The following is an 11480-nucleotide window of genomic DNA, read 5'->3' on the forward strand; positions in this document are numbered from 1 at the left end:
AATCCCTGTGTGCAACATACTTTTCCTCCTCATCAGAATTACTTCCCACTGATGGTTTTTGCAAAACAGGATGGAACCCTGTGCTTTCTTTTGCAGAATAAACCCATACTGCCTGCCTCAAATCACCATCTTGCTCCCATCCCCCTGTTTTGTTTTTATCAGAAAGTTCTTGAACACACACACGTCATTAAAATATTGTCAAAGGTTATTTAATGACCTAAGAGAGATACATACACAAAACAGTATGTTCAGTGTAGTCGTGTGTGTGTTCTAAGTAGAGCTAAACATGCATAAATATCTCCACCAAAGTGGTTGGTGGCATTGTGACTGATTTTTATTTCTATCTTTTTCATGTCCATTTTCAAATTAAAATAAATATTTTTTAAAAAATTTGTACGTGCCAACTACCTGGAAATAATGTCAGAAAGTCACAGTCTCAACTTTTTTTCATCTAACAGCTCTCCAGAAGGCAGGGCCTTCTGAGGCCTGCCAGCAAATGCTTTTTAAATAGAGCACATGTGTGTAGCAAACATTCATGGACTGATCCTCTGACCCACTGACCAACCTCCTTTTGTTAGGCACCTGCACGTGGATTAGAATCATGCATACACAAGAGCACAGAACCAGGAAAGATTCTAGAAATGATCTTGCCTGATTGCCCTCTCAGTGCATGACTCTCTCTGTTGCGTCCCTGACTGGGATTCATCCAGTCTCCGCTTGGTCACGTCTGGGATGGGGGCCACGGGGCAGGAATGGTGGACAATGGCCTTCATTAAAGGAGGTCCACCCTATAGACAGGAAGGACCTAACCCCCAAAACTCCTCCCTTCAGATTCTAGCCCCCAGATCTATGGTACTCCACAGCTTTAAGTGCTCATGGGAAATAAAAGGGGATGTGAGATAAAGAATAGAAGTTCATGTCACTTTTTCTGTTGTTTTAAGAATCTCTTTTTGTTCATCTTAGTTTCTCTTCCATGCTGTCTGGCACCACTCAAAGATTTGCCTGCTTCTCTGTTTCTCCCTTTTCATGTCTGTGGTTTCTTTCTCTCTTAGGTGAAACATCATCAGCCTATTTCTCCCCACTTCATCCTGGCCACTTTTCTTCAGGCATCCCTGTGCTTTTATTTCCTACCCTGTATGTAACTGGCTTTCTTTGACACACCCTATTCTATTTTCATCACCCTTTTTCCTTTCTTCATTAAAATTTCTTATTCTCTCTGGCTACCTGAGTGGCTCAGTTGGTTAAGCATCAGAGTCTTCATTTCAGCTCAGGTCATGATCCCGCAGTTCTTGAGATCAAGACCCACTTGGGATTCTCTCCCTCCCTCCCTCCCTCCCTCCCTCCCGCTCTCTCTCTCTCTCTGCCCCTCCCCTGCTCTCTCTCTCTCTGTCTCTCTCAAAATAAAGAAATAAGCATTTTTTAAAACCAACTTCTTATTCTCTTTCTGTTTCATAGTCATAGTAAAATAGACATTATAGTAATGCCCCTCCAAATGGGACTCAAAAGCAGTTCCTAACTATAAAACAAGTTTATGGAAAAACAAATTGTTTTGTTTTGTTTTGTTTCAGATTTGCACAGTGATGATTATTTTAGTGCTTCTTTTTTTTTTTGCATTTTTATTGTAAAGCACGTACAACATTAAATTTAGCATTTTAAAGTGCATAATTCCGTGACATTAAGTATATTCACAATATTGTGCAATTGTCACCATTCTCTAGTTCCAGAACTAGAACTTTTGCATCACCCCAGATGGAAACCCTATGCCCATTAAGAAGTCACACCAGTTCTCCCCTCTCCCAGCCTCTGGCAATAACTGAATTGCGTCCTGTCACTATGGGTTTGCCATTTCCGGATATTTCATGTAAATAAAGTATAATCTGTGGCCTTTTGTGTCTAGCTTCTTTAAGTCTGCATGTTTTCAAGCATGTTTTGTTAAAGTTGTAGCATGCATCAGCACTTTTGATGCATTCATTCGGCATGCATGCATTTCTTTACGCGACTGTTTAATATCCCGCTATATGAATATACCACATTTTGTTTATCCGTTCATCAGTTGATGGATATTTGGGTTGTTTCCTTCTTTTAGCAATTGTGAATAGTGCTGCTGTGAACATTTGTGTACTACAGGTTTTTGAACTTGAACATTTGAATACAAATGTTCCTTTTTTTCTTTCTTTTTTTTTTTTTTTTTGGAAGTATTAATTATTTTCTCCAAACACTGGCTTGTTTATTTGTTTCTTGCTGTGGGCAGGGATGGGTGTGCCACTCTTTTTCTGATGCCCTAAGCAAAGCTCAGCCTATCCACTGGCTGTTCCCTGTTCTTGTGCCTCTTGATAATCTGTTTCCCTGTCTCCCATCCTCTCTCTTCCCTGCACGAATTTGCATTTGTATCTGGGTGATACCCCACTCAAACAATTTGGCATTCCTATTGGCAAGTGGATTCCCTCCCTCTTATAGAGGCGATTTTTGTTTAAATAAGTACAATGAATATGTCTAATTCAGAAAGGCCTTCAGCCTCAGTTCTCAGCTTCCCCTAACAAGGCCCCTTTCCAACTCAATTCCAGGAAAGCAGGCTCCAAGAACTCAAGCCAGGAGAGGCCCTTTCCTCAGGCCTCAGCTCATAAAGCCAAGGTGTGTCTGGGCCCCTCGACTCTGTCAGACTTGGAACTTGAGCCTTCACTTGCTGGCTGCTGTCAGAGTTCAGTTCTCCCTGCCAAGGCCTCGGAAAGCTGGGGGCTGCAGAGAAGAGCCAGGCATCGGATTACTGCCTACAGAAATGCGGGGGCTGCCCCATGTGACCCTCCCCATGTACAGTGTCAGTGTGAGCAACCACAGGCATCATCAGTGTTTGGGATCTCATCACAAAAAGCAGTGTGATTATCTTGCCACCTCTCAGAGATACAGATGCCACTGTCCCTTTCCCCTCTGCCTCCCCACTTTTTCCCTGGGGTTTCCTCTCTCCCCTCTTCCACATTCCCCTGCTTTCCCAGGTCTGTTTTTCTGCCGACTTCCCCCAAAGGCTCTCTAGTTCTCTCCTGCCCCTTTGATTTCCTCCCCTCCTTTCATCCTCCAAACTTTTTCTATCCACTCCCTGTCTCTTTGCCTTTCTCGGTGTGTCTTTCGGATCTGTTTCCTTTGACACTGGTCCCAGGCCCACTGCCAAGTTTCAGACCCATTAGTGAGGTGCCTTGCTGACTGAAACGCAAATCAAGACTGATCCGGGTACAATTAGCAGCTGCTCACACCTCATCTGGAAAGCATTAGCCAGCACTGAGGGTGGAAGGAGGGAACTATTGATGCCAAACAGAATAGATCTCCTATTTGGGAGCAGGAAAGCATCCTGACCCAGTAGAAGTATAACTGGAAATAAGCTACAGAGAGACAAAGAGGCCCTCATGAGAAACAAAGATGAGTGGCTTGTTAACTGACCTTGGGGATCCTTCAGCATCTATGCAAGAGATACAGACTGCTCCACCTCGACTCAGGTATACATCTGTCACCTGGGTAAAAGGGGTACCTATTCCATTTAATCCAGATGTTTACACCAGGAGTTATCTGAAGATACCATCTTCACACTGGTATCTTGGTCCTGCTGGAGATCTAATGCGCTGTAAGAATCACCTGGCATTGAGTTAAAAATGCAGATTCTGATGCACTAGGACTGAGGAGGGCCCTGAGACTCTCCCTTTACAACAAACGGGTGGGTAAACCACACTTTAACGAAGGGTCTAGGACAGTTCAGCTCTTGTAGCTTTGGTCAAAAGCCTTTGCTAGAAGCCCCTCCCAGTATTGTGCCGCTCCTTCTTAGGAATCACAATTATAATTAATGATAAGTGATGTAATTAGCCGTTGGATGCCCATCTTCCCAATTCAAATGCTAGCTGCGCAGGGGAAGGGACCAGGCTGGTCTGGCTCACCTCTGCATCCCCTGTACTAGCCCAGTGTGTTGCATGTAGTAGGTGTTCAGTAAACATTTCACAAGTGAACGAACCAGCTCAGTCCTCAAGGTCCACCAAGGGCTCTCTTCTTTCAAAGGGCCTTCCTAGATCAGCATTCCTTATCTGTATCTGCCCGGTGGCATTTGGCAATTTCCCATGTGTTTTAGCCCCTCAGCTGCTTGAAGCTGAAACTTTGCCTTCTCAGTTTCTGAACTTTTTTAATGCCCTTCCTCCTCCATCCCCGCACTCCCACCCCATCTTAGTACTGGCTTTCTCTAGTAGGCATTTAATGTTAGTTGATTGAGAGACCCTAGGATGATGCCAAGTTCTATTTAGACCTCAATTATAATGCCCAAGGGGTGGCTGAATTTTGGCTGGGCCCGATGCCAAGGTTTTACATGCCCCAGTGGAAAAACCTTTAATACTACCTAACACATTCATGGGGTGGGAAGGCTGAGACATTATGTGTACACAAAATCAAGAGATGTAATATTGTAAGGCTCCCAAAGCAGTTATAAATCAAGCCACTCCAGAGGGTTGACTGCACAGCTGTGGCCATTACCTCACTCCTCTTTTCTCCACTGAAAACGATGGCTCACATTGCAAGGCTTTACTTACAGGGGTGGGGGCTGTTCTTTTCTAGGATTAGGCAGACCATTTATCTGGGAAATGTAGAAAACTGGCTCACAGCATTCTGCCATAGATAGGAGAATCTGATTTTGTTCAGAATTCATCGAATGTCCTAACTATTTTTCAAACATTCAGGGCTTCATGACACCCAGTATGTCTTTGTCAAGTACTTTCCCCTCATAATCTTAAGATGTGTGTATTTTAAGGGACATTTAATGCATGTGTTTTTTATTTATTTACACTCCGATCATCAAAATATTGTTATGAAAGACCTGTTTGATGTCTAAGAAGCTTTATGAGCATTATTTGGAAGTTTAAAAAGCTTGCTTCCAGGGTAAAAAACAGGAAGTTGTGTTTTTCCGAAAACACATTGCCTTTAACACAAAAAGGCTTGAAGTCTTTTCCAGAATCCTAATTTTGCAGGGCTTGAGGGGTTTAGAGCCAGTAGAGCCCTAGCTCACATCCCTGTCTCTTCAGTGAATCAAAGCATAGCTGGAAGTCCCAGGCTTGGCAGAGACAGGCTGCCACACTTGACTGGAGTTTGTGACCCTTCCAATACCCAACGGTGACAAAGCTTAATCTGTCTGGAGACTTCCAAGCATTTTTTTACAATCAGTACCCTAGATGCATGTTCAATGTGTATTCCTGCAAAACTCCTGGCTGTGGCTTGATTATCTTCTTAAGCAGATAAGGCATAAATCTCAGGGTGTTAGAGACAACTTTTGAAGTTTGGAAGTACTTGGCAAGGAAATCCACCAGAATGCAGCTCAAAGATGTGATTCTGTGGGGTGGATTTTCAATGATCTGACTGATCTCTGGGTGGGACATGAGGCAGGAAATGTAGGATGCTCCATGTGGTCTGTTAAGGCCCTGTCCAAAATCGGCCCTAAAAACTGAGAGCTACCACTTTGGTTTCTGAGTTCTGGTTCGCTTATAGGTGAAATGGATGGGGTGGGTTAGTTTCAAAGCGATGCTGAAGTACAAACACACACACACACACACACACACACACACACACACACAGTGTTTGTATGTAATGTAGAAACATAATGAGTGAGGAATAGAAAATAGAAGAGATTCTGGTGGAAGAAAAATTGCAGTGTGTGTAACACCAAGAAGAAACTCAATGAATAGTTACTGAATGAGGAGTGACTGCATATTGCTGAGAACACATAAGGGGAAATCTGTGTTCACGGCTGCCAACTCAAATAATCTTCTCATCTGTTCCAGTGCAGGGTCATGGAAGTTTGGGACGACAGGAGAACAGGAAACCACTGCTAGGCAGGTAGCAGTCGCCTATGCAAGTGGCAAAGGCAGAGGGAGGCCCATGTTCCCCAGGCCACGTGGCCTACCTCCTCATTATCCTCCCTTCTCTGAAGCCTTGGAGCTCAGCCTAAAAGAAGCAGAGCCCTGCCTGGAGAATAAGTCTCCCAGGAATGATACTCAGTATCTGAGTTAACCCCTCAGCAGATATCACGGAAGGGCCTGCCATCTGTCAGGCGTGGCATAGCCATCTCAGAGCCACAATCGTGGCTAAGATGCAATCCCCCCACTCAGAGTGCACAGTCTAGCAAAGGCGAGCTGCCAGCTTCTTCCTGCCTGCCCAAAATTCAAGTGAGTGTGAATGGAAACAGCAGGTCAGAGGGAGAGATGAGCAAGAGATGGAATTGACAGCACTATAGCCTGAACAGATGTAAGGGGCAAAGGAAAAGGCCGCGTTAAGGACATCACTAGAGTTTCAGGTCTCAGTCTCTCAGAGGGTAGTGGTGATTCTAGCAAAAACGGAGACTGTAGAGGGGAAAAGCAGTTGAGAGTGAAGAGACCAGGGTCAGTTTGAAACCTACTGGCTAAGTCTAGTGAGACATCTCTCTAAAATGACACTAGGGAGGCCTTTCTTTCTTCATTTTGGAAGAAAAAAAATGGCTGCCTAGAAGGTTCATACACCAGCACCAAAAAGGAGAGGAGATGAACATGAAAGCCCTTGTCGAAGGGACTCCATTCTTGACTGTTCTGCCACCTAAAGACCAGTAGAAACAGTTGGTTCTCTTGGCCTGGGCATGCCTAGATCAGAATTAACACACCAGTCTGTCTCAGGATGAAAGTGTTCTAAGTGTTCTCAGGATGAAAGAAGAGTAATCTCACACCCCATTAAATGGATCAGATGTGTGTGCTTTCAGTGGGTAGTGGTGAATCTACATGTGGAAAATTATATTCAGAAATGCCTAACTCCAGCACTTAAATTCCATGGCACACATGGAAGGAATTGAGGAGATAGCCAAATTCACAAATATTCCACCCACACTGTGCAATATGGCGTCCTGATGCATTTTGGAAACTGAATTGCAACATGACATGGTGGGAAAACCTCTTCACAGTTAAATATGGATGCCCTGAACAAGGACTACATTCTTTACAAGATTTTTACATCACTAAGGACTTGACCGATTCCATCATTTTCTGAAGAGTAATCATGGACTATCACCTCTGGCTATCTAGAATGCTTTGGCAAATTCATCGTTTTGAAGAGCTTAATGTTCCAGAGAGCAAAGTGCCAAAACTTTAAGTGCCGAAACTTTATTTCAGTGATCTTGAGTGAAATCTTTCCCTTTTCTTCTTCCATGGGAACTTAATTTCACTTAAAGAAGGCCATTCACAAACTAGGCTATAATAAGAGATGTGCTAGACTACACATTTCTTGAGAAGTGCATGCAAAAACTGGTGACATCCAAAGGTCTGTAGTCTATTTAATGATATTGTTACTGATGTTAATTTCCTCACTTTGATAATGGGTTCTACTTATGTGAGATGATACTGTTGGGGAAGCTTGGAGAAGGATACCTGGGAACTATTTTGGCAGCTTTTTGTGAGTCTAAAATCATTCAAAATAAGTTTTGGGTTTTTTTTTTAAGTACCCTGTGATGAGGGAGTCTGTTTCAGTTATCAAGTGGATGGATAGAAGAAGGAAAAAAGGAAGGCAGAAGGGAAAGAAGAAGGAAGGAAAGAAAGACAGAGGGATTCAGGACCTTTAGAGACAGCTGTATGGGAGAGAGTGGGGAGTATCAGAAATGTGGAAGCTTTAAAGGCAGGCAGGCTCTGAGGTCATACCTCCTTCCTAACTTTGTGACAGATTTCTTAAACTGGGAACCTCCATGTTTACCTTTGTAATATTAGGGATAAAAATACATGCTGCAGAAGATTGCTGTGAAGATTAAATTAAAAAGTATTTCCAATACACCCAATAGATTATTCATCACCCAGTGGGTTCTCAATAAATTACCCTATTCTAAATACTCCTTAATAACGAGTGGTTGGGGCACCTGGGTGGGTCAGTCGGTTAAGCATCTGACTTGATTTCGGCTCAGGTCATGATCTCATGGTTGTGAGATCAAGCCCTGCATTGGGCTCCTCGCACAGTGTGGAACCTGCTTGGGATTCTCTCTCACCCTCTTTGCCTCTCCCCCACTTGTATGTGTGTTTGCACTCTTTCTCAAAAATAAATAAATGATATTAACAAAAATGTGTGATTCTAATTCTTCTGTCTTGTTTCTGTAGCTCTGGTTACTAATCATCAGAATTTAGCTCTCACACTTCACCGCTCTCCGCATGCTTCCCTCTTTAGTTTGCTGCTCCTTATATGTTGTGACCTCGATATAGTTCTATATACAGTATTAAACAGGCTCAACATGAGAATCTCATCTGTGAATAACATATTTTTGTTTCAGCCCAAAGACATTAATTTTAGCTGTTCAGAAACCTTTTTCTTTTGACTTTCTGGTTTGGGGCTGAGTTCCAGATGAATGAGGTCATGATATTAATAATAATAGCCATCACTTATTAATCATTAGAATGGTAACTATGCTAAGCATTTTACATACATTATCTCGTTTAATTCTCACCACTACTCTATGAGGTAACTATTTTGGTCACTACACTGGACATTGGGAATTTCACCCCTCGCCCAAGGTGCCAGAACTAATTATCTGCAGAGCTGACACAAGACCTGGTCACAAGACCTGGCTGACTCCAGAGCCCAAGCTCCTATCACAGAGGATACTGTAGCAGCTTTCTATTCCTTCATTGCCATTGAGAGTACATTTTTTAAAAAGATTATTTTTAAGCAATCTGTACACCCAGTACACTTGAACTCATAACCCCGGGCTTGAACTCATAACCCCGAGTCGCATACTCTTCCGACTGAGCAAGCCAGGCACTCCTGCCATCAAAAGTACTTTTAAATGGTCCAGTCCTTAGAGTGTAATCTGGGTCCCTTTGATGAAGAAAGTAAAGGGGAGGTAAGAAGAAGGGAATAAGTTAGCAACCAAGAATCTAGTTCTTTAAAAACCTCAAGAAGACAACAGTACTGGAAACAGCACTATTTTATACTGTAGACTCTTAATAAGTGTGTGTTGAGTGTTTCACTAAGAAACAGCGTTTCTCCAAACTACCTATAGAAGGAAAACTTTCTCAGAGAAGGTTTCTTCTTTCTATATCCTGCAACCCCTCATCTTTTATGCTGAATCTACCCCCTCACACACAGCAGAGGCAGCCAGAAAACCTCTCTCACAGAACATGAAGCTGTAGGATTTGAATTACATAATTTCTTTCTATAGGTAATCTCTTAGGAATTGTCTACTTTGCATTTTGAAAAATTCTTCTGTTTGATGACCAGACATCTGAAGAAATGCTAATGATCTCTCCAGACATCTGTAGGTGTTCATTGCTCATGAGCTTAAGCCCACAATGGGAGTCATGCTGGTAGACACAAAAGAAGGAATAGAAGGCAGAGAATTTGGGCTAAGAGGCATGGCATGGAGAAAATGTGCCTCTTCTATTCTATAAGGGAGCAGAGGCCAGAATCCAGCAATGTCACAGACCTAACCAGCTGTAACGTCAGAGGAGCCTTTAAACAGAAAAGGTTGTTGGGCCTTGGCATGTATTTTGCAATGGGTTGTGGTGTGAGGGATGTTTGGAACAGCTGTAAACAGGAACCGCTGTGTCCTTATTAGGAATAATCACTTCTCCAGGCAGAGAAGTGGCTGTTGACGCTGTCCTCGTGACCTCCTTCCTCTCTCCAGGCCCCAGCATAGCCTCGCCATCACTCCTGTAAGAACCCATTGAGGCTGTCCTCTATGGTTGCTCTTGGAGATTGCTGCATGGCAGGGCCTGAGAAAAGAAAAAGCCAGAGATTCCATCTGGCTGGGTCCACCTTGATCCCAGCTGCTCACAAGAGCTGTTTATTCCGACCAACACTGAGCCTAGTGTAGCCCTCCTCCCTACAGGGTGGCCTTAAGAGCTGTCCAGCAGGCCTGGCAAATTTTGTCAAAGCCAGAACACTGGGCAGGACTTCAGGGGGTGGGTCTGGGTGCTCAGCAGCCTGAATTTGGAGAGGCAAGAGCTCAACAGAAGGTAGCGGCTATGAAAAGAGCAGATTGGTGCCTCAGCTTCCTTGCTGGAAAGGGCACATGAACCGTCAGGCCTCAATGCCAGAGGTCATTGCCCCAGGGCACTTTGATCCAGTATCACCTACACAGAGGTAGTTAAAAGTGCAGGCTGTGACAACAGATAATATGGGTCAAAATTCTGGCTCTGCCTCTTCTTAGATGCGTGTTACTGGGGATTAAAGTAAGACTTGGCAAGTAGCTGAATGGGACACAAAGAGCCTTTTAGAAGTCTAGGCATAGGCCAAACTGCCTTGGAGGAGGTGATGGTCGTTTATAAAAATTTGAGATTGGGGTGCCTGGGTGTTTCAGTCGGTTAAGCGTCCGACTTTGGCTCGGGTCACTATCTCGTGGTCGGCAGGTTTGAGCTCCACATCGGGCTCTGTGCTGCACAGAGCCCAGAGCCTGCTTTGGATTCTGTGTCTCCCTCTCTCTCTGCCCCTCCCCTGCTCATGCTCTCTCTCTCTCTCTCTCTCTCTCTCTCTCTCTTCAAAAATAAAGATTAAAATTTTTTTTTTGAAAATTGAGATTAAGGAGGCAGCAAATTTAAAGATGAATATCAAGTCAGTTTTTCACATTTTGAGTTCCAAGAGCCAATGAAATAATCAAATGAAAATGCCAAATAGGCAGGATGAAAAAATGAAATGCAGTTTAGGAGAGAGGTTAGAACTAGATTTTTTAATCATTGATCCATGCATGACCCTACCTTATTATATTTTGCCTTTAACGACATGATGAACACTAGGGGCCTTTAACCCAACTAACCGTCACCAATAACCCACAGCTGCTGAGGCGCGAATCCACGTCCCATTCTTCCATCTCACAGGAAACCGTGATCCTGAATCCTTGTCTATAATTCCCTTGCATTGTTTTCTGTATTATTACATATACATTCTTGTCTACAAAATAAGTTGGTTTTGCTTGTTTTTGTACTTTATAAAGAGGTAATACTATAATGTCTGTTGGAACTTGCTTTTGTCTCTCAACCTCATGTCACTAAGATTTATATATGTATAGCTGAATATCACTGGGTTTCATTACTATATAACATTCTGTTGTGTGAAAATTCAGTTTATGTATCTATTGTCATTGGGCATGTGAGTGGTTTCCAGTGTTTTTGCTCTTCTGAACAGTGAACTATGAACATTTCCTTTTCCGTGTGTCTCCTGGTGCATATATGTAAGAGTTACTCTTGGGCCTAAACTAGGAGTAGAATTGCTGGGTCATACAGCATACAAATGTTCAACTCTTCAAGATAATGCCTAAGCGTTTTTCAAAGTTGTTGTATTAATGAGATGAAGATTTGAGAGGTATCATCAGGGCAACTGTTAGTCATAGAAGCAAATGAGTTTGTCCAGGGAGATAGTGTAAAGCAAGAAAAAAAAAGGAGGATTGATGCCCTATTCTTAGAAGCATATACGTTCAAGTATGTACAGGAGGAAGAGGAGCCAGACAAGGAAACGGAAGTGGGTGG

At 43.2% G+C, this 11480-nt stretch overlaps 1 long non-coding RNA gene across 1 annotated transcript; it reads left to right on the plus strand.

The window, feature by feature from the left end:
• Positions 1-1359: 1359 nt before the first annotated feature.
• On the plus strand, positions 1360-7800 carry LOC123379953. The gene is made up of 2 exons (XR_006585065.1): positions 1360-3485; positions 5799-7800. It is a non-coding gene; the product is annotated as an uncharacterized LOC123379953 (long non-coding RNA).
• The last annotated feature ends 3680 nt before the right edge of the window (positions 7801-11480 follow it).

This window comes from Felis catus, chromosome C2 (genome assembly GCF_018350175.1).
Source record: "Felis catus isolate Fca126 chromosome C2, F.catus_Fca126_mat1.0, whole genome shotgun sequence".
Classification (NCBI taxonomy): domain Eukaryota; kingdom Metazoa; phylum Chordata; class Mammalia; order Carnivora; family Felidae; genus Felis; species Felis catus.